We start from the raw sequence: 24,620 nt of genomic DNA, 5'->3' as shown, positions 1-24,620 counted from the left end.
TTTTATTCAAGGCTCGTGAAAATTGTCCATTTCATGCTGCTATCTTGAGGGCTTCCTCAAAAGAAAATGTTGAGTCCGCGAGAGTCAAAGTTTCCACCTGTCGCCAAGACTGCCAAGCTCAGGAAAAACACCGTATGAGCATTGAGACAGTGCCGAATTCCTCTCGATAAAATACGGATTTTCAGAGAGACTTGTGAATATTTCTCTTCAGATGTTTCAGAGAATTTTGTTTGCAGTTTGATCTAAATTTTCTGAAAATTTAAGTTGAAAATATTCACGATTTTCCTTCATTTTTAGTGGAAGATTTGGGAACATTCAAATGCACATACAACGTTCTTCCTTAGCATGGCAGAAGAGGTTAATGGAGGTTCTATTTTTGGCACTAGGAAGAGAGAATGAAAAGGAGCAGTGCTTCGCTGCCAAGGAAAAGCGCCGTATGAACATTCTAGAGTTGCCAAATTTCCTTCGATAAAATATGTATTTTTAAGGAAAGTTATGAATATTTTTCCTTGAAATTTTCAGGAGCTTTAGGTGAAATTGCGAGCAAAATTATCTAAAAAATTGGATCTTACATTTATAAGTTTACTGGGAAATTCGTGTTTATCAATCGAAATTTGGCAACACCTGAAGGTTCATACGGCGTTTTTCCTTAGCACGGCAGTATACGGCGCTCTTCCTGAGCACGGCAGAGTGAAGATTGCTCTTTTTCGAAGAGGGTGAGGTAAGGTCAGGAGCTGCAAAAAAGCGACAAAGCGAACAGGACATTCTCTATTCTTCCGAAAACCCTTCAAATGCCGAAACGCTCAGTCCTCGGATTGGCGCCACCGGCGCCACAAACGTTTTCGCGAGAATCGCAGAAAACTGCGAGAAATGAGAGATTGGAGTGGAGAGGTGACGCGTGAGCACCGTGCAAAGTGATGCGCACGCGTCTTGTGTTATGGCTCAAGTTATAATTTCGGTCCCGCGCGTCGCGTCGGGTTCTTTCGCGTCGACCGTGGAGTTTCCTTAAACGAAGGAACCACTTTTGTTTTCAGTGTCACTCTTGGAGCGTGACGGCTCTCTTATTGTTTCTGTCTCCGCGAAGGCACGGCACTGGCGAATCCTCCTAATAACAGACGGAATGTCATCAGAGAGAGGCGATTTGTGACAGTGCAAGGGGACCGAGAGAGATGGCGCCGGCGCCCGGCGATTAGCCGGAGTCGTGCCGACCTGAAAAAAGGAAGGTTTCGAGCGTATCTCTCCGGCTCATCTTGTCCATCTTTCGCGAAGTTTCTTCAGGCGTCCATTAGTCACTTGTATTAATTTGTCACCCGCAGCCGAAATTTGCACTCTGGACCCTATAGCCTGAACAGATTTGATCACTGGGTAGCAGTATGGTATCATAATGTGCAGGAGCACAGCATACTTGCGATGAAATTGAGAATATCTTAAGTAAAAGAGTGAAAATTGTAAGTGAGACTGCACAATCGTAACTGCATTGCAAGCCTTACATACGCTTTCTTACCGAAGAAGTCATGCACATTTATTTGAAACATTGATTAAACCTTTACTTCCCTTCCATTTATTTCCATTTTGTTTTATTTTGGCTCCAGGGAATCCTCTTTCTTTCTCTCCTTTCTCTTGCTTTTACTCTAAAATCTTCTCCCCCTCCTTTTCCTTACCCTCCTCCTCCTCCTCCTCCTTCTTCTATTTTTCTTTCTTCTCCTTCTTCTTTTCTTCTTCTCCCTCTTCTTCTCTTTCTTATCTTCTCCTCTTTTTCTTTATATTTTACTTTCGCATCCTCAAGATCCTCTTTACTCTTTTGATTCTTCTGGATCCTCCTCTGCTTCCTTCCATTTTCTCTTTCTCTCCTCAATCATCATCATCATCATCTCCTTTTTTTCCTCTCAATCTTTTACTTTCGTTGCCTTTTTTGCAGTATACTTCAGCCTCGTTGTCTTCCTCTTTTCCTTCTTCCTCCATCTTCCTCCGTCTCATATTTGTCTTCCTCTAGTCCTTCCTCCCTTAATATCATAATCTCTTCCGTTCTCCCTATCCTCCTTTATTTTCTCTCGATCATTTTTAATTTTCATTAGAATTTGAGGTTTTCACCGCCGATCTGGCAGACCTCGCCAGGCTCATGACCCACCCCGTGGTACTGCGCTGCTCCAAGGTCACTGGAGGCTCCACATCTAATGAGATGAACAAGAGTTGGCAACAGTTCTCAAGTTGCACGGATTGTGAGCACGACTTTAATGGACACACTCCGACAAGGAGTCGGAATAATTAGCGACTTTTTTCTTTTTTCCCGCGAATTGGCTGCAAGCGTCTTCAAAATCCACGCGCATCATCATTAGCCGCGCGGCGGTGTTACCAAACAGCAATCCAGGGAGACTAATTGCCTACGATATCATGTCACTCCTCTCTAATCACTCGCGCGAACTGACAATGTAGCCTACCCGAGCTGAAATTTGTCTGACTTTTGCACAATACTCTAAACGCTTTAATGGTTATCGTGATTCGCCTCCCCCATCAATGAGGTTTAATTCAGTTAGGTGCCGCCCCCCCCCCCTCTATCCTTCCTTTCCGTCGAAAAGAGAGAAAAAAGGAAGAAAAAAACCGCTGAACTTGACTTGACTTGACGCCGATTAAGGTGCTTGGTGCTTGATGTCTGGGGTCTTCTCCGCGTCCGCGATACTGCTGTGCTAAGCAAGAACGCCGTATGAGCCTTCAAACGTTGCCAAGTTTCCTCCGATAAAAACCGAATTTCCTGGAGAAAACCGTGATTATTATTTTCCGGAACTTCTAGACAATTTTGTCCTAAATTTAATCTAAAATATCTGAAAATTTCAAGGAAAAATATGCATGAATGTTGTCAAAAATACATGTTTTATCAAGAGAAATTTGGCAACTCTCGAATGTTCATACGGCGTTCTTCCTTAGCATGGCAGAATGGGCTGCCGCTGCTTAATGCATGACTCAATCAACCAGCATGCAGTTTATTCAGATGTCAAGAAAGACTCGCACTCCGGGGTTAATGGTAATGATAAGACCCTATTCACTTATGCCATTCCGGACTAATTTCCAGGTAGGTGGATATTAAAACTCATCATCCGTGAAGGTCCTTGCAAATGCTGTGGAGATTATTTTATAAACACCGGCGTATTCGAGCGTGCACCCACAAGCCGGGAAATTATGATTCGCCGAATGAAATTGAGGTAATTAATATCGGCGAAAAGAAAAAACACGCCCCAGCGGGCTGATTGTTGAAATTGATAGACAGAACTATAGACAAAACTATAGACAAAGAAGAAATAGGGCGTATGGAACGATCCTATCGGTTGAAATGGTTGGTTCCTATAGAAACAGGGAGAAAATTATGGACTAACTACTGAAGGGTCTCTCGTGGGTTGCCCTCAGTTAGTCTGCAATCAGTGGCGTGGCGTGCTTTGCGATGTATCGATTGGTCTGCCATTTAAACCTATGGAAAAGGATCGATAAACAGGGTGAACGCAGCGAACACCTTAATAATCGATTCTTTACCATTGGTTTAAATGGCATGACAATCGATACATTGCAATTCACGCCACGCCACTGTCTGCAATCTACCTTCTTTGACCATTCCAACCACCCGCTTCCACCAATAAGATCTCTTCAAATCCGTTTTGTCTCCTTTGTCTATTAATTTCAACAATCAGCCCCTAGGTTCTGTGAGCTTCAATTTTTGGTGACATTACCTAGACGAATCTGAGAAATATTATTCGGATGATACCACGGAAATGAACGTGACGGAATGAGGCAGGAAAACGTAAAGAATGAATTTGATTTCAAACTTCAATATTTATATCGCTACAAAAGAAAAAAGGTGCGGTTTTTGGCCCCTTCCACTCTAAATGAAAATGAAATGAAGGGGAAATGGAGGTCAGATAAACGAATTGTCAGATCATATGTATCAGTCGAAAAGAATTGAACACGGATAGGTATCCTGTAACTAGAGAGAATATAGCTGATGATGGGAGAAATGCTCGAAAATTGAAGGATAGGAAATAATGGCTGGAATTTGGCGTATCCTTAATTTTGCGCATATGCTGATCGACGCTTGAAATTGAACTTCCCTTCATTTTGGAAGGTATGCAATTTTAGACGTTGAAAATGTTGTATCGTGCCCCTCCCATCTGGGTTTAATCGCAGAATTTTGATTAGGGAAAAATTTAAATTCTAGTATGGTAATACTGTTCCTCTTGATCTTCCCAACCATCCTCCAAAGTTGAGGATAATTCTGAGAATTGCAAGGGAATCGTGGAATATTGCAACCTTGGCAGTCTTAGATACTCAACACTTTGGTCAAGAACGGCAAATACAGCTGCGGTCAAGAAGCCACAAGTACCCAAACAGCCATAGAGCCAGAGTGCCGATAAAGCCAGTAATGGACAACGTTAATTTCAGTTAATCGATATCCGTGGATCTTATAATCCACACTTCCTGCCAGTTATTGCGCTTAATGCTCCCGACTTTTCACTCTCAGGCGCGTGTCTGGCGCTATAATTCTTCGATCAATTATCACAGCCAAGATAAAATCGTTAGTTTAAGTATATTAACCACACTGGAAAAAAAACCACATCGGATCTAGAGTCCAGACTCTTGAAAACATTGACAAGAAAAATACTCTTGATTCAATCAGATTTTTGCTTAAATCAAAAGGAAATCCGCTCAAATTAAGAGGCTTGGCTCCTGATTAAGCTGGATTCTGATTGAATCAAGTGTATTTTTCTTGTCGATGTTTTCAAGAGTCTGGTCTTTTTCAAGAGTCGTTCTCCCTCAGCACGGCAGAATAGTGAAGATGATTCTGGATTGAGTCCGTTTCGCATGCGGGAAATTCGTGGGACGATTTGGCTATGGTGAGAGGAGCGCGATGCCCCACGGATCGCAGAGGAAGCGGAAAAAAGAGATCAGTAGACCTCGACTAGGAACACCCACGATTTAGGCGAGTTTGGAAGTTTGTCATGTTTTTACGGGGAGTAATAAAAAACCTCCAAATAATTATGTTCAGTATTGTACATTGATAGATTCGTATCCAATTATTGATATGAACGTCCCTAAGTGAGTTTGGTATTTTTTAATTTAATCGGTCAGTACCGTTCACAAAAAACGCGTTTAGATTGTTATGCCGAAATTAAACACAGTCCCTGAACAAAGTAAAAAAAGAAACATTGACTGAAATTTTGGACGGCGTGGATGACTTGAGGTTGGATTCATAGTCGCTCCTAAAAAAACTCATTTCCTTATACTGCCGTGCTAAGGAAAAATGCCGTATGAATATTAGGGAGTTGTCAAATTTCATCCAATTAAATATTTATTTATAAGGAGAGTTTTGAATGTTTTCTCATGAAATTTTCAGATAATTTAGATCTGATCACGAATAAAATTCTCTGAAAAAATCGGGAAAAATTCACAAATTTCCCTCAAAATCCGTATTTTACTGAAGGAAATTTGGCAACGGCTGAAAGCTCTTACGGCGTTTTTTCCTTAGCAAGACAGTATAAGGCTCCGTTTGATTTACATTGTGATCAAGGGAGGTTTAAAGAGATCCTTATGTATGGTAAATCAATGCAATCCCTTTCAAAAACCCTTTCCCAAAGTTACATACCTAAATTACTGGTTGGCAAAACGTGTCCTTTTTATGATGCTATCCGTCAAAAGTCTGCTTGAATATCCTTTATCGCAATGTAAACCTTAAGTAAACCCTCCCTAGGATAGGCGCTGTTCAAGAAACGACTATGAATACGATCCTGAGGTACACGACCACTCAGGACATGAGCTGCATGTGGTTGTTAGTATACCTCTTACGGGAGCTCATGTCTCTTCATTCACTGTGCGGGAGCTAACTACATTATGCGTCGCCTAAAGGTACACAAACATGACGCAACGTTTAGCTTTCGGACATAAATTGATCGATCGGTCGGAAACGCTAGTTAGACTATCCTCTCTTTTAACCTCAGATTTTCGGCTCGAAAGTGCACTCAGTGTATTCAATAATAAAAAGTAAACACAGTAGGTTTCTCTTTGACTACAACTCCCCCTACTCTTTGAACAACTTTTGGTCTTCAAAATGTTTATTATTTGCGTTCGTTCCATCGTAAACACAAGTTAAGTGGTTTTCATACTGAAACTCCACAAAAGTCTGGCAAAACTCCTTTCAAAAGGAAAGAATTTAAATGTTTAAATGGGACGCAAAATGAGGCCTCACCCTTGATGACGTCAAAAATCGTAGTTTACCGGACGAAAGAACGTATAACTACGTTTCACAGTTGCAAAGTAATTGAAAACATTAATGAATAAACAATAAAAAATAATAAAATAACATTATAGGAACGATAAAAATGCGGGAATGTGCTAAAACTAGTTGCAGTATGGTATCAGTAGATACAACTAGAAATCGTTGATAATTTGATTTCAAATAAAAATATTAAAATGTGATTAAATACAATTTACGAGAGGAATTCGTGAATTGATATCTCACGAGAAAATTCGTTCAGGGTTATGTTTAATTGAAAATCTTGCTGATCTTTCTTCTAATTGCATGCAGAACACAGGAAATTTCTGGACGGTAATCGAACAATCATGTATTTTTGTAAAAATTGAATTGTTCGAGGCAATCCTGCAACTTTGGAACAGAAATACGTTTCTTCGTCTGTTATACGACAAAATGTCAAGATAACATTTCTCATTTTTTCTTTAAAGGGAGCAAATCTTGCTAGTACCATATTCGAATTCAATAAAGTTAAATCGGTTACTTTCGACTCAATTACGGTTCACAATTACATTTACAGTTTACAACTACTCGAGCTCCCATTCTCCTCGTACCGGACAGTACAGTATTAAATCGAGAAAAATTGTCAAAGTACCAGCTGCTTTAACAATTTTAGAGCAATTTCTGAAAGATTTGAAACAAAATAAGTGATGAAAAGTGAAGGGGAAAGTATGAACACCTATATACCTTTTCTGATAACTTGTAAAAAAGCATCCTGCATGAAGAGGAATCGTGACAATGTAATTGAGTTACTTTTTTCATGCCTAGGTCAAGAGATCTGTTCATACCAGAAATAGGTACATCAATAGTGTAAAAAAGAGTTTTTTCGTGAATGAAATGAAGGATTTGGCAACAAGATATGAAGTGGAGATGATCCGGCGGGCTGTTGGAGAACGTAGCGTTACGTTGTTCGGTACGCTCTGGTGAGTCAGGACTTGCACGGTCCACGAATAATTTCAATTATTCCATGACCTACTGGTATACTCTTACCGTTTACGTACACATCAAAACTGACCAAAAACAGAGATTTGTTGTGGGAGGACCGGGCATCAAAAATTCAAATCCATTACCGCCTATGTAGGTTATACAAGAGTTGCATTTGCCACGGCTAGCACAGAAAGGATCATTGGCATTCTCGCCCAGACTTACACCGTATATATCTTTTTAGATGCTCTTGCAACCGTAATTATTTTCTAGTGTCTTTAACAGAGTCTATGAGGTAACATTTCCTTGGTAACATTTCCTTTGTGCCTTCAAGTTAACCCTCTCGGAGGCTTTCACTCCTGAATAAGAAACAGTGAACGACTGGCAACGTTATTAAAATATCATTCAAGCAAACATCTTCGGAGACTTTAACGCTCGGATAAGAAAAAGTGAGCCTCTGCCATTTCTTCGCAGCAACCTTGATATAGACCTTCCCGGAGACTTTAGGGGATTGAGGTAGTGTTGACCTAGGAGTTCAGAGAAAAAAGTAACCAATGAAACGGAAGTAAGCTAAATTTTGCAATTATAAACGACTATGTCTGTCTCACTTCAGAATCAAGAAATGTGCAACTTATTTTTCTGCGCAGATAGGTTCTAGAGTACCTTTATAGACAGAGTATGGCCATTCGTATCTTTTCACTACAGGAAAACTGTTCCGCTTTTTGATTGGTCAACGAGTTTTTAGGCTTCATGATGCTCTTAGGGCCGTAAATAAACAAACAAAATGGCGGCTCACCTTAACATCGATAAGAAGCTAAATTTCACAAAAATCTCAATTATGCGGCAGTAACAACTTAAACTAGCATATCTACGAATAGCACACGAAAAATACATGAAAACATTGTTAAATCGCCTTTCACCTTTATCACAGGAGGATGTAAGATGTGCATAACCTCAATCTTGCTTGCTGATAACAGCCATCTTGTTTGTTTATGTACGGCCCTAAGAACATCGTGTCAGCCTATTTTCACGCGACCAATGAAAAACCGGAACAGAAATGGCCATACTCTGTCTATAAAGGTACTCTAATAGGTTCGTTTGAAGTGAGCCGGTAATACTACCGTCCACAGCAAAAATGCCGTAACTCCACTCTAATGATTTTACATTTTTCCAGCACGTACTGCTCTATTACAAGAAAATACCATTGCCACAAGGCTTTTAATTTTTAGTTCCTAATGGTGTGACGGAGTTGTATTGAAAAAATGAAGGATGAACATTTTTTAGTTTTTTTTTTTAAAACAGCATTATGTCAGAAAGAAATTGAAAAAGTGTTGAATGGAGATACGGCATTTTTACTTTGGACGGCAGAATAGTACACTGGAAAAAAAAAACACATTGAATCTAGAGTCCAGACTCTTGAAAAAATTGACAAGAAAAAATACTGTTGATTCAATCGGATTTTTGCTGGAATCGAAACGGAATCCGCTTAAATTAAGAGGCTTGGTTCTTGATTTAAGCTACATTCTGATTGAATCAAGAGTCCTTTCTCTTGTCAATGTTTTTAAGAGTCTGGACTCTAGATCCAGTGTGTTTTTTGCCCAGTGTTCCCTATTGCAAAATGTGGTCCAACCGTAAAGTTTTCGTGCAAAAAATGCTTATTCGGACGAGGAAAAATTGAAAAACTGTATTTGTCTGAGGACTCTTCTGCCGTCGACGGCGGAGCTTTCAGAAAAGTCCATTCGTTCGAGATGATGGATGCGCGCTCGTGGGCACCAATGTGCGGTTGGAGACCACAAGCGATCATACAGCGATGGCCAACTCGGAATTGGGATTGTTTTACGCTCCGACTTTGTGCAACCGCGAGCCGCGCCGCGTGGCTCGCGCCTCACAAACGGACTGAAAGAATATTCATTAAAAGAGAGGCTGTTACAATAACTTTTCCATGAACCGATCCGCATCGGGGCACCGGGGATGCAGGTGCTCCTCGGTGAGAAACTTTTTGTTGCTGCTTTTTGGTCTCTCAATAATAATTCAGCTTCGGGATACGAATCCTATTATAAGCATTTACAATGAGCGTAATATTTCTCTCTTTGTCTTGTCCCCTGCCCCCCTCCACGTTGCTCCGTCTCGCTTCCTCTACCTCTTTCTTGCGTGCGCTCTCTCGCTCTCGTGACCATACTCGTTCCTTCTCGATTTTATCAACCTCCTCCTCCGTCCACCCGCTGTCACTCTCTCTCTCTCTTTGTCATCCTTCTCTTTTCCAATTTTCCTGGGTCTCTCTTTCTATTCAGTGCTCAAATATCGATTCACCATGAGAGTCATCTTCTTTGCAGTGGCTTTTCATTCAGCTCCCTCTCCCCCGCCTTTCACTGTCTTCTTTGCCGTTCTGCCGCGCCTCCTAAGCGAAAACCGCAGATTTACACAAGCCGGCCGTTGGAGTTACGCGCTTTTGATTGGCGACGGTCCAGCTCGGTTTTTTACCACCAGGCCAAAGCTCTGTTGAACAGGGGCGGACTGGCCATGGGGGCGGGGAGGCGATCGCCTCCTAACAATTGGCCGTGGAGGTCCCGAATGGGCCCCGCGGCGAATTTTTTTCGAGTCATCGTTTTCCCCCCCCCTAATTTTGTAATTTTCCTATCCTTTTCTGTCACTTAAAGGCCCCAAAATCCTTGAAAATTTGTCTCTAAGACACATGAAAGGTCGCCTAGAGCTATGTGATGAAGGGGCCCCCGAAGAATCCTGAGAATAGGTTATTTTGAAGTTCAGGAACTGTGGAATTTTAACTCCAATAAGTAACGCTTAAAATTGCGTTTAAAAAGTGTGAAACTTTCAAAATTTTTCGGGGGAGGGCCCCCGGACCTTCTTAGAGGGGCCCCCGAACGACAGGAGGGGCCCCCACATTTAGGTCGCCTCCTAACTTTTCGACTACCAGTCCGCCCCTGCTGTTGAATGTCTGTCACTACTGGAGATGATCGGGTCTTCGTCTGCCAGAGCGAGCGAAATGCGAGTACGTTGAACGCAGGCATTCTCACTATCGGGTCCATTGATGAACTTCCAGCTACAGCAAGCAATGGGCCATGAACGATCAATAACACTGAATCTTAAAGCTTTATCAATTCGTAAAATTTGATAAGCTATCAATGAAAGTTCAACAGCCGACCTGCAGATCTTGCAGTCAATTGTGTTCTGATATTAATGGAAGAAGGAAGATTGAAAAAGGCGTGAAAGGTTACAGGAGGGACATTTTCAGACGAGATCCAAGCACTTATTCATTCTTTCAGCCAGACGAGTGAGAAAAAATAAAATAATATCAAATTTAGAAAACCAGAAACTCATTTGTAGTGCATTTGTGCACCTACTAAATGAAGAAAAAAACCTTAAATCCAGAAATAATATTAACGTTGCTTTATAATTTAGAATGTATCCCTAATTTCAAGAGGTTTTTAGCTTAGTTTGTTTGTAATATTTTGCTCCTAATATTTTTATGCATTTTTTTCTTGTTTGCAGGGCAATGAAACCTAGCTGTTTGTGCTGAAAAAGTATGACGATGTCTTATTACATCCTACTTTTTTCTTTACAATCGGCATCAAGTATAGGAAATGAACCTCCTTGCGTTGTAAGTACTATTTTTTTAAGCTTATCCCGTTAAATCGATCCAGGAAGATTTATATAAAAAATATACATTAAAGCATGCAGCGAAGAATCAACCTATGTTATTGCTCCCTCGCTGGCTCGATTTTTTCTTCACAGTAACAATTCCGGAGACATAAAATAGGTAAACTTACTTAAAAACCCACCCTCGTCAATCGCAGTAATTCTATGAATAATTTTGTTAATATGACATCATAATTCTACTCGTATAAATTTAGATTCTGACCTACTTTTAATTCTATTCAACAAGCATAATTTATAAGTAGTTTATAAGGTAAATATACAGCCTCCATATACATGAAAATAGCCGCACAGTCGAATTCCGACCAAAGAGGTCCGAGGCGGTAATGATAGTATTTTCAAGAATTATTGAATTTTGATGTTAACTCGATGAGGTTTGGAGAGAGCAACGGTTCATGCCTCCCTGCCCTGCTGCCGTGATAGCGAAGAGAGCAGTAAGTGCTGGCTGAGATGGACCTCGAGACGCATAAAAGCATGTGCTAACCATGGCTCACACAGAAATGCACCAGTGGCGTGGCGTGCTTTGCGATCTATCGATATTTCCCCATTTGAAGTTGTGGTAAATAATCGATTTTTAGGGTGTTCGCTGCGAACACCCTGCTTATCGATACTTTTCCAAAGGTTTAAATGGCCGATCAATCGATATATCTTAAAGCACGCCACGCCACTGAAATGCACTTACTGTTCTCTTCGATATCACGGGAGCCTCGGGATGTGCGCGGGCTCGAGAAGCGAGGAATCAACCGTAATTACAAAACGCGGTAACGACGTCCGAGGTCCGAACTCCGAGTCCGGTTCAGTGTGACAGAGTGAGCATAACGCACTAGGAGTCACGATCGGTAGTAAAAATGACAGGACTTTCTCCCGAATCATGAACCGACGGAATTGTTTGACGCGGGGGGTCGTCGAAAAGCGAACTAGGAAGTGAAAAGCACCCCACCGAACTCCGCGGCTACGATCGAATCGAAACACGCGCCAATAACACATCAGGAGGTGCACACGGGACACCTTAGATAAGTTTAAAGAATACTTTTCAAGCGGAAGTTAAATTGACGATAAGCAGGGATCTCTGCACGTCATGATATTAATATGTGCATAAGATTCGACGGAGGATTATTTAATTTACTACGAAAATTGAATTTAGTTGAAATGGTTGTACTATTTACTTGTCTTGTGATTTGGATCCGTTACATTCAGGGGTCGTAAAGATATGTCCGGGTGTCTCAGAAGCCTCAGGCGGTCATTGGCCACGGAAAGAAGAGAATGTAAGTGGTTACCTACCACATTTCTAATTTGAGGGGCTTGGAGAACAGGCACATAAGTGCAGTTCTTGAAATAATTGAGATATTAAGGATTTTAAGAAAAACTCGTCTTAGTGCATGTTCTGTGAAAAATTCCAATTTTTAAGCATCAAAAAGTCAGTTTGAACTTTCGTTCCACCACAAGGATCCATGTAATTTCGAAACTTTAAACACTTATTTCTCGCGCAATAATAGCAAAAACTGCACGTATTCGCTTTGTCCACCAAGCCCCTAATTTCAAGGGGGTAAAATAGTGCTGGGTCCACACTATTTTATCACCTTGTTACCTGCAGTTCGGTCCACATTTTTTATGATTTTTTTCTGGTTCATGATTATATATACATATATGATTGCCAGGAAATCTGGTGACCACCTCTTGAATTTCAGACAGTGCGTATGACCATTACGTTTACCAGCACCGTTCATAGTAGTAAAATAAACAGTTTTTAAAAAGGGTATACTCAGTTGTCGAACTTTAAAAACCATCAGTTCCTTCGATTCATTCTAATTTCGGAAAATTGTTTGGACAATCGTGTCATGGAAAATTGTCGTAAAATAGGATGAAAATCCGAAAAAGAAATATTGGGCACTTACTTGATTCCCTGAGGATCCTTCAATGAGCACTTGAGCAGTGTCGTTTGAGAGATAAGTGAAGCACTTGATGGCTGAGACAGCATATTTTAGAGGATCTGCATGACTATTCTTCACATTGTGTGGAAGTTACTTCCGGAAATCAACGCTCGTCTGATGATTACTGATGACCGAAAAGTTGAGCAATTGGATTAGCAGTCCCAGCCTGCATTGCGAAAACTCACCGAGGAAATTGCTTCCCCGCCACCCCCCCCCCCCCCCCCCTCACGACATTCATCGGTTTCATTATGTGAATTAATTTTTATTCTTTGCTCAACAACCAACATTAGACGAAAAATAGCATTGACCTCCAAACTGAACTTATGCCTCACCCGATTATGCAGTTTAGATTCCGCGAGTTTGAATGATCGCGCTAAACACAGTGCAATCGGCTTGAAACGCGCATCATCAAGTCAGTAGAAATACTTCATACGTTGCGCCAACAGCAGTATTGAGTGCGGTCGACGTGAAACACATATTAGTGCTTACAAGACTGTGAGAACACTTCATGCATTGCGCCAAATACAGTGCGGGCGGCATTGATCGTATGTTAGCGCCTACAAGACTGAGGGAATACTTCACGCATTGCGCGTAGCGGCCATGGTGCACGCCGACTGTCAGCCGAAGGCTAGGGTTATTTTGTGTTTTACTTCCGGTATTACCAAAACTTCTGTGTTAATTTTTCTCTCTGTGTATACCTTCACGACCTATCTCTATGGAAATAGCTGTGCAGTATTGTTCATATTTTCGATACCTCATCCCAAAAATAGAATACCTTGAAAATGAAATTTTCAGAGAGACGATGAGTTCTTAAGTTGTCATGCTCACTGACACCCAAATAAGAGAGGGCATTGCGTCTTAATAATAGCATGGAAAAAGTGCAACGTTTCTCTCCTTTTTCGTGAATTTTTCTTCGAAATACTGATGTTAAAATTCTTTGTCAAAACTCAAACTATAACGAGTGCTGCCTTGAAAGTGACTCATGACCAAAAAGTTCACAAATTTGCTTGGAATCATAACATAATTTGCAAAAAATCACCTAAATAAAGTGCTCACCCCGACATTCATCAGCCATCATTTAGCGAATTTAATGCTCCAAAAGCTACTCATCAATCATCGTTAGGCAAAAAGTAGCGTTGACCTCCTACCTAAATTTTCGTTACACCCGTTACTTACGTACCTACCTGTACCTACCGTACCTACCCGTACCTTACGTTACTTGGATTCTGTTTAATCCGGGGTATTAGGATTGTATTACTTCCGCTTGATGGCACAAAACGGTCATAAGCAGCACAATCTGCCCTCCAAAAATGGAAAATAAGACTCTGGAAGGTGAAACCCCGGGATGCCCGTGGGTCGTGGCGAGTCGATGAAACGAGAATGACCATCAGAAGTCAATTGGGTCAAAATGGGAAGGTTTTTTCGCGTCTCTCCTCGAGTGAGATGCGTTGATCGTCCGGCAATGAGGGAATCGGGGGCGGAGGGAAATCGGAAAGGAGGAAAATAAATTGTTACACAGCATAACTGGCGATCGGCGATCGGCGATCGCTTTAAATCTGCGCATTACTTCAGTGGACGGAACTTCCAGTTGGAACCGATCGGAAACGGTTCAACTGACGGCGCTAATTACCATTCCGTGGTTGTCAGCCTCACCGCGAAAATCTCTGTTTTTATTTCGAGGAGCCCGAATCTCGAGGTAGCCTCCCTAATAAAAAACCCTGTAATCCTAGGAAAGTAACATAAGGTCTGATTGGAGTACTATAGATTGCGCCTAACCCCTTGGAAGTGCTTAGCGCCCTTAAAAGGCCTTTTTCTGGCGCATATTTTAACATGTAAAAATTTAAAATAAGGCGAGCTGGTACACGTCATTATTTTAGGACATTTGAATGAAAAAACCATGGAATTTGTATAATGAACTGTTGTAAAGACCAAAAATTTCTTATGGGAGTCAGGGACCTGATGTGTATGATACCTAGAGAGTTAAGAGATTGAGCGAGAAGATTTTTGTACTCTCTTTTTTTTTTATATCATCGTTCGTTACAAAATAATTTTGGTGTTTTTTCTGATCATCTTACCCACTCGATTCTGTGATAAATCTTGCGATCGATTCCTTTTTTCAAATCAGTCCCGAAGAACTCTATACGTAAGTTAGGGCTAGTCTAGATAGATCTTGACCAAGACAGTGGAGTCTAAGTCTCCATATATTTCAGAACCACTTTGCCCCTCGGTGAAATTGTCAAAGCAGGCGCAATCCAAAGTCGGAATCGGTCTGACTACACACGATACACTGAAAAAAAAATCTCGGTGTATTTACTGAGAAAAGGGTAAAATTACCAAGAATTTAGGGTTCTATTTGATCCCAGTTTTTTCTTGGTAAAATTGCCATTTATGGAATTGGTCATTTTACCGAGAAATCTCGGTAAAATTATTGAACTTTCTCGGTAATTTTACTGGACCATGGTAAAAAAGCCAATATTTTTTATCGACTGTGGTATAATTACCGAGATAAACTGGCAAAGTTACCGGGAATTGATTACCAATAAAAGTGGTATTTTTACCTGGAAAAACAGTAAAAATACCGGTTCTTAGGTAAGCTTTTCAGTCTGTCTTGGTAAAATTACCAATAATTGGTAAAAAAGTGAGATGGTAAAGGTACCAACGGACCTTGGTAAAAACGCTGAGAATTTTTTTCAGTGTTCGTTCAAAAATAATCTCGGTGTTTTTTCTGATCATCTTACATACTCGATTCTGTGAGGAATGTTGTGATCGATTTCTTTTTTCAAATCAGTCCCAAAGAACTCTATACGTAAGTTAGGGCTAGTCCAGATAGATCTTAACCAAGACAGTGGAGTCTAAGTCTCCATATATTTCTGAACCACTTTGCCCCTTCGGTTAAATTTTAAATTGTCAAAGCAGGCGTGATTCAAAGTTGGAATTAGTCTGATTACACACGACACGGATGTAAAAAAAACATTTCGGACGGTGCATTCGGGCAGCTGCGCATGGGCCGCGGGCCGCTCGCTCAACGAGCTCCGATTGAAATAATCGAAGCCGAGCCATTACCGCGAAGACGAGAGGACCTTCCGGATTCCAGCTTCTCATCACCGACAGCTGATTGCCGACAGAAAATCGGATCCAAATTAAGTCGTAGCCGCCAACTCTCGCTTGAGCAGTTCCAGATCCACCGTTGTCAACTCGACCAAGGATTTCCACCGACCAACGGGGCTCATGCCGATGTCCGGGGGCAATTTGGCGGCTCGGGGTTCGGACATCTCGACCCGGCGACCTGACACTGAATCAGCGAATCCATCAAAATCCGAGATTCGAGATCCATGAACGGTTTTAAACGCGGTCACCCGGTCGACATCTCTTCGTGCAGATCTATCGAAATCGGAATTGCGCACCACCTTGCCCTTCTTTACTTCCGCGTTTCCGTAAGCCCTCCGATCTCGATTTGGAAACCTTGCGAGTATGATGGTAAATTGAGAGGCTTGGAGGTAACGTTGCATGGTGTCAGCGATTATGGTGTCAGCGATTATGGTGTCAACAAACCCAAAATCTGACCATGCAGTCAACGATTGAAGACTTGAAATTTGAAAGATGTTTTAAGTTTAAAGTTTTGAGTTTTGTTGACGTCGTGATCGTTGACGCCGTGATCAGATTTCATAGGCTTCAGAATTTTTTAATTTTGGATGATCATGGTGTCAACAAAAACTCAGAAGAACTTTTTGTGAACACCGTAATCGTTGACACCATGCTACGTAATCGGCTTGGAGGACAAAGCGAAAAAAATCAGTTTTAGTAAAAATTGAGATAAGATAAGAGTGATTTCAACTGAATTTAGGTTTCAAACAAATTCTGTGAAAGATTCACTGGGAAAATCCAATTATTAAGCATCAAAATGCCGGTTCGAACTTTCTTTCCGCCATAAGGCTTCATGTAAATTAAAAACTTCAAACAATGTTATCTCCGAAAAGCAAAAACTGCACTTAAGCGCCTTGTCCTCCAAGCCCCTCAATTCTACACATTCTGAAAATCTGAGGTGGTTACTCAAACGGGCAACGATCTGTATTACTACTATATGTTTGGCTCACCTCAGAAATAACAAGTGGGCTTTTTCGATGCAGATAGATGATTTTAAAAATGAGTCAGAAATAGCTGTTTCTTACTGCAGAATACAGTCCAAAGGAGGGTTGTGAATCAAATTATAGTTCCTTGATTACGAATGTGAAGAGTGTCAGTCAAGTTGATGTATCAATCGCATTTTTACTTAGTTTCGTAAAAAGTCACAAAAAATTATGTGTGCCCAGCAGTTTTTTGTTTCCTCAATTTAACTATTTCAAACCAGGCTCTGGTCTTCAACGGTCGCTGTCTGTATTTTCCTTTTCTCATCAGGTTTATCCATTCCCAACAGACGAAAAATAATGTTGGAGTTCACCTCTGTTCAGTAATATTATGAAATCTCAACTCCAGAATGTTGAAATCCCAACTAAACTGAGCTTTATTTTGAACGTCCAGGACACGCTAATGACTGGACGGTGTCTGCATCTCCGACATGGTCGATGGTTCTTCAGAGAAAAAAATCATACGACTGCGATGAATAAGTGATAAGCTGGCAAACGAAGGCGAGGGTTGAACAAACTTATGAAATGTGTTGGACGCAAAATAATCTCAACAGCTTTCATGAAAACTTTGTGTGCAAGTGAGATTCTCCTTCATTGCGTTGCTTATGCAATTTAAATAACAGAGCAGTGGAAACTGTTGTATCATACGACTTTGATTGAAATTAGAAGAATTAATGAAAAAATGTTAGACTTGAGTCATTGCGTTTAGCTGGAGCTCGTTCAATCAGATTGTCTTCTTAACAACACCATCCCACCCTCTTGGGACAATCAGTCATAAGTAAAAGCTCTTCATTTTCAGCGTTTAAGCTGTATATTCAGTACATTCTTCGAATTATAAAAGTTGGTTTGAGGTCAAATCAAAAATTCACTTTTCGCGCGAGTGAATTTCCTTCAGCTTTAGACTTCATCAAGAAAATTCAGTGAAACATACCTTCAAAGGCACAGCGCATGGCGTGGGGACTCCGTACCTTTCCCTCTAGAGCAACATGTTAGGAAATTGTTGGAAACGGAAAAAGAAGTCCAGTAAGATTGATGTTGTTTTTTCAGAAAAAGGGTGCTGCGCTTATGTCGTCGCTCTTTTGACGTAAGGTAAGGGCGTGAAGGAATTTTAAGATAAGCCTCTTTGTTCATATAACAGCATCCTCTCCAGGGCTCACGCGAGACTTTAGTCAGGCCGTTACGTCGAAAGAGCGACGGTATGTCTGGCGAGTGGTGACCCTGACCTTTGACGAGCGACTCATCTTGAGCGAGCTCTTGAGACGGCGCACATTGGATCCAGTCAATAGGAGAAGTCGGACAAAATTTGGAAACTTTAAACGCTTATAACTCCGTCCATACACAACTTTGAATTTCTGAAAGTGGTTCCTTTGGTTTCCGCGTGCAGTTCTCTTAAAGAAGGACCTCTCAAAGTTTAAAATGAGGCGATATAAACATAAAATTTTGCAGTTTTAGTCAAAAATTTCATGTCCGACCTCTCTAACTGACTCGGTCCATTGTGCGGCGCGCAGTGCATAATAGTTGCCGGTGCGTTTGGTCGATTCCCTCATAACATGCTGTGCGACTACGCCTTACGTCTGAATGCAGACCTGTCAATAAGTGTCAAACCGCGAGAGAGTTACTACCCGTCACTCGGTCCGAGTCCTTGAAGTGTAAATTATGGGTTTCGCGATGGGATGGCCGATGGCGGGCTGCGGCTGCGGGCGCCGAGACCGGCAGAGGGTGTTATCCGGATCCGGCCGGGCCGAATATCCACCCGCCAGTCTTGTTGCACACGTACATGTCTGCCTCATAAAATCTTGACTCGCTAATCGACGCAATATCCGCCCTTCGAGATATCCATAAAACTTTTCATGCCATCTTCAGATTTTTTTACTCCCACGAGCACACGGAGAAAAAAACTTCGTGCGTGGGACCCGAAGTTGAGGTCGTGTGGATCTCTGAAGTTCTCGGATCACGTGTCTAAAACTTGAGGTCCAACTGCCGAAGTTCGGGTCAGACATCTGAAGTACTTCAATATATACCGAGAGGTTCGGGTCGCTTACTTTCTTATCCCCGCGTTAAAGTCTCCGAGGAATTTTGATACTCATATTGTCTGGGCTACATTCTCACTGTTTCCCTAAATTTTATCATTTAAGTGGAAATTGGGGGTGGTTTAAATTACAAGAACTGATGGATGAACGACAAATGGTCGTATTATAAGAGTTTGGATTAGGGAGCATGAAGCCGGACTCCGGTCGGCGGTGAGGGAGCACGTGAAACGCGCGCTGCACTTCACTGTTTACCGTAACATATTCTCTGTGGTATGAAAATATGGCAACCACAATATCGACACTTCGGCTCAGCTATTGTACGCTGTCTACTCTTTTAACAACACAAAGTAGGGAAGCAGCACTGATCAATCAACACGGAGAAAAAAACTTCGTGCGTGGGACCCGAAGTTCGGTCACACATCTGAAGTACTACAGTACATACCGAAGTGCCTCGATGTCTGACCCGGACTTCGGCAGCGCGACCTCAAGTTTTCGGATGCGTGATCAGAAAGCTTCAGAGATCCACCTAACTTAAACTTCGGGTCCCATGCACGAAGTTATTTCATTTAGGCATCCGGCTACTCTAGTTGCCTTGATTGTCTGACTCCGCACCTCGGTCCCTAAATCCTTCACACTCGTTATTAAAGCGCCCAAGTACTTAAACTGCATTACTTGTTCAACTACGGTACCGTCCACGACTAGCTTACATCGTATTGGATTTTTGCTGATGACCATACTTTTTGTTTTTTTAGCCGACACTTTCATGTTGAATACCTCTGCAGCCAGGTTGAAGGAATGGAGCATTCTTTGCAGATCATCCTCGGAGCTTGCTACTAAAACAGCATCGTCTGCATAACAGATTATATTGATATTCGAATTGCCTAGCCGATAGCCTCTCTTAAATCTAACTGCATCGATTAGCTTATTCATTAACAAATTGAATAGAAAAGAGCTGAGGGAGTCCCCTTGTCTTACTCCTCTGTTTACAATGACTACATCAGAGGTTCCCTCCCTGGTGACTATCCGTGTCTTGGTGTTCGAGTTCAAGTCGGCAACTATCTCGATGAGACACCTGGGAACATTCCGCTCGTTAAGTATCCTCAAGACATCTGTTCTCCGTACGCGGTCGAATGCCTTCTCCAAATCCACAAAACATAAAAATAAAGGCTTGTTGAACTCGATGGATTTCTCTGCCAATTGTCGTACCATGAATATGGCATCGTTGGTGCCTCTGTTTTTCCTAAACCCTTGCTGTTCCTCGGCCATATGCACAATCTGCTCCAAAATATCTTTGAGAACGGATGTAAATAGCTTGGAGCACGTGTTTAGGAGCGTAATACCGCGATAATTTTCAGGTACAAATTTGTCACCTTTCTTGAAGATGGGAATTGTGAAACTATCCTTCCAGTCTTCCGGCATTTTCTTTTCTTCCAAAATTTTTTGGAACAGACGATGCATCCACACAGCTAGGACTTTTCCACCATATTTAACGAATTCATTTCCGATGCCATCTGGTCCAGGAGATTTTCTGAGCTTTAATCTGTGAATGGCTTTGGTCACCATCTCCATTTTTTTCTCAGTGCAGGAAATATACCAAGGGTCAATACCGCGTAACTGCAAACTGACAATTTTACAGGACAAAGAAGCAATTTCCTAATTTTTGTAAATTAGAGGTTTCTATCACATTTTTTTTACAAATTGCAGCGTACATTTTCAAATGCGGAAAAGTCGGCAACTCTTTTTTGCCAGAATTATCAGCTGGTTGGTATTGTTTCTTAGCCCTCGTTCCGCTAACCACCTCGTATAACGCCGGCATTTTGCAGGCCAACGGTAAAAAATTCAAAATCTGAAAATTTGAAAAAATAGGAACAAATAGAGATTAATGAGTATTCTGTCTTCAATTAAAATGGACACTTTTTCCTCAATAAATCTACGGGCGAAACTGTCGCATACTCGTGCAAACATGTGGTGGGATCAGTGATTTTAGTTGGGTTTAGGTCGAATAAGCAACTAAATTAACTACGTGGCGAAGAGTACAGTAACACGAGTAAACGAAAGAGCTTGAATCCTTTCCAAGGAATTGATTTCTTTCAATTCTAAATGTCTGGATACAGATTTAAATTAGTTTTAAGAGGCTTGTGCGCATATTTCTGCCAAAAGAAACTGTATAAAAATGAGTTAAAGCAAAAGGAACTAATAAAGAGCACGCAAATATACATGCCGCACTCAATTAGCAATCTTCGGCAATTTGCAAGCGATTCAAACGTTGTTTCAATAAATCGAACAACTTTTATCAGCGTATCATTAGGTTATGTCCTGCAAAAGCAATATCTCGGCATGAAGCGCCTTCCGTCTCTGCGATACTCTACGCTTTCTCATAAAGTTAGTTTAGTTGCCTATCCGACTTAAACCCAACTGACACATTTCACTTCATGCTCTATTGAGTGTGCCTGTTACTATTTTGTTTTTACGGAGCGAAAAGTGTCTGTTCAAATTGAAACCAAAATAATCAGTATTCGAATCTTGTTCTTTTATTTCTGAGCTCTATGTTTTTCTATTTATTCACTAGTGGCTTGCGAAACGTCGGCGATTGCAAATTCCCTGCGACATGAATAGTGATTTTCGAAAATATGTCCCGAAATTATTCTAGTATGAATACGCCCATTTTAACCAAGGAAGAGTCCCTTTTTCTGTAAGTACGTGTAACTCATTAATTGTTCGAAAAAATTTGCATTACAGTCGCAACATGGCGTGTGAAGTTCTCCAATGCGGGTTTCCTCCCATAGGTTTTTCAAGTCCTCATGACAGCCAAAACCTAATAAAGTGGGGACCGGGTGTTTCTAACACCTCAGAAACCATCGCTTCAAAGACACCTTAAACTTCGTTTGAAAAGAAGAGAGAAAAAAAGAAACCGATACAATATCATAATGATGAACGGCACCAGTTCCCTGCAAGCTTTAAAGTTCTACCAAGAGGGGTCATGCGGTCGTCGCTTGGAATTCACCTTTTGAACTTTAACTCGTAGATCCATCCGGATTCGGATTCTCTCGTCTAATTTATCGTTCCCTTTACGCCTGGGACACGGGGCTTTTAATACATGTGCTTTTTAGCCTCCAACCTAAAAGATCTCTCGGAGATCCTTGCATTGAAAGTGCCATTGCAACCGAGCCTACTTTCAGCATTGCCCTACTAGCAGTAAATGTTCGAATAATCCTTTGAAACTGCATAGGTTAATGCACGGCTTTAGTAATTATCGGACAACTCTGACAACATCGCATTTTGCTGCCTGCTGGGCCCTGGGCATCGCACCCTCAGAAATCGCCTTAAACCAGATTTATTTTCAATTGCCGCCGACAGCTCGATTTGTTACTTTTCCTGACAGATTGCTTCTCTAATAGAAAATAATTCATTTTCACCTAAACGCATTCCGTATGCACAGAGCAATTTCCCTCGCACGCCTATCAGGTGGGGGAATGAAACTGTCTCTACTCGAGGGACTGTACAGGCGGTGAACCGATGGGGGTCATTTGTCAATGATCTTTTCCATAAAAATTGTTTCCTTTAAGGACCAAACTCGTCGCTCATCTGCTCCATCATCTCTTGCTCGGGAGTAATTAGAAACATGCAGAGTGCTTTGAACTTTGGAAAAATCCTTGCCCCTCTCATGTTGCTTGAGCTGAAACGATTAGTTCTACGGTTTCTTCGTGGTATGGCCTGGATGGCTCTCCTTTTTTAACCCATTATTGTTATAAATTATAAAATAATACATTAGAAACGAAGCACAATTGCAGGCACACAATGCGAATTAATTGTAATTGTAATTAAAAGGACTTAAATCTCTACCTCTGAAAGAGAATCGTGATTTGGGATTAGAGAAGAAAGAAAATAATGACGAGAGAAAAAACACTACTGCATAAGCTCTACATGAAAAAATGTACACTCTAAAAAATTAAGAGATGGAAGTTTTCATCAATAGGTACTACAGATTTTTTCTGAAGTGATGAAGTTATGTAGAAGTTCATACAGTATACTATCTCGCTGTAACAAAAACCGTTCAATTTATTTTCTAAAATGGTGTTTAATTATACAGCTCATCATATTTTTCTAATTATTTCTAATTAATTATTTTATTATTAATTGTTTTATAATTATTATTATTAAATACATTTTCTAAACATTTCCAACGGCGATCCGGCGTAGATCAATCATTTTAAAAACTTGAAAAAACTATGCATTATGCGGCTCCGTATACGTATAGAGAAATTCGTTCCTTGCCCATATTAAGCGAGTTTAAACAAACATTTTAAGGGATTTTGAGGAAGAATCCTTGATAGCAAAGTGCCCTCATTTCCCGGAACACCTTCCAAATTCCGGAACATTTGAGATCTTCTTGGATTTTTCCCGGAACTTTTGAAATTCCCGAGATATTCCGAATATTTTGCATTTTCCGGAACTTTCTCGGAATTTTTGAAAATATCCAAAAGGAATCTCGGAACTTTTCACGGTACTGGAGTGGAAGAAATTGGAACAAAAAAGTCCCGAGTCCCGGTACTTTTGACGGACATAGAATGGGAGCACTGCTTGATAAGAATAACCTTTGATGCAACCTAATTAGGTGCGGCATCCGACACACCTTTTCCGCGGATCGTGGAGTCCCTTTTCCCACGGATTTTCCTGCAACACGAGGGTCGGACGAGAACATCTTTGTTGAGGCACTCTTCGGTTCGTTCCTCTGATGAATGATGTTTCTCTCGGGTAACTGCCGCTCAAACGGCTCCGAAACCAGTTTTAAATCAAAATAAATCCTAAACTGTATTAATGCAACCACTGAAGTGGCCGCGACTGCCAAGTGGGCTTGTGCATGCGATATATTGCTTCGCGCTCTATTGCATTTCGTGTTAGCCTTGATAAACCGGAGGCTCGCCGAGCTGCCGCGCCAAGGAAAAACGCCGTATGAGCCTTCAGACGTTGCCAAGTTTCCTTTGATAAAAACCGAAATCAATAGGAAAATTGAATTGATTTTTTTCCAAAATTTTCAGACAATTTTGCAAGCAATTAATTCTAAAATATCTGAAAATGTCAAGGAAAAATATGCATAAATGTCGTCAAAAATACATGTTTTATTCGGGGAAATTTGGCAACTCTCGAATGTTCATACGGCGTTCTTCCTTAGCACGGCAGCGAGGGAAATGGTCAAGTTTTAATACACAGTTTTCAATATCGGTGGATTTGCCGTCTCTCTCGTTGATAGCTGGCATTCGGAGTGAGAGGGGATAAACTCGCAGGTGAATGAAATGGTCAGTAGGTATTAAAACTTATCCAATATCGATGTATCTCGTATCGCGCAAACCAACTGTCAAGTATAATTTATCCGTGGCACTTTTCCTCCCTCCCACTCCTCTCCTTGTACACTAACCTCTCTCTTCTCTCCCTCCTCCTCCTCCGCCCCCCGCCCCCCGCGATTCTTTTGGTTTGTTTCCAATGAAATAGAGTCAACTGACCCTCTCCCCGTCGTCTTCTCCTCTGTTTCATTTAAATTAATTATTTTCCGTGGAAGAAGACCCAGTATGAAATCAGTATTTACCTGATGCAGCCACCGTTGTCAAATTGGAAAAATTAATCCTTGAGATTACTCTTTAAATGGTTCACG

The 24,620-nt window shown here is 41.2% G+C and overlaps 1 protein-coding gene across 2 annotated transcripts in view; it reads left to right on the top strand.

Annotated features, from left to right (window-relative positions):
* The window catches only part of LOC109037512 (probable metabotropic glutamate receptor mgl-1), a 92,815-nt gene that overhangs the window by 10,731 nt on the left and 57,464 nt on the right, over positions 1 to 24,620 (top strand). For both annotated transcript variants that reach the window (XM_072300543.1, XM_072300542.1), the window contains exon 2: positions 10,721 to 10,829. The gene's annotated coding sequence lies outside the window, so the exon portion shown is untranslated. The remainder of the gene's footprint in view (positions 1 to 10,720; positions 10,830 to 24,620) is intronic.

This window comes from Bemisia tabaci, chromosome 5, assembly GCF_918797505.1.
Source record: "Bemisia tabaci chromosome 5, PGI_BMITA_v3".
In the NCBI taxonomy this organism is placed as follows: Eukaryota; Metazoa; Arthropoda; class Insecta; order Hemiptera; family Aleyrodidae; genus Bemisia; species Bemisia tabaci.
Note: the sequence above shows the minus strand (reverse complement) of the source record. Positions and strands in the feature narration are given on the sequence as shown.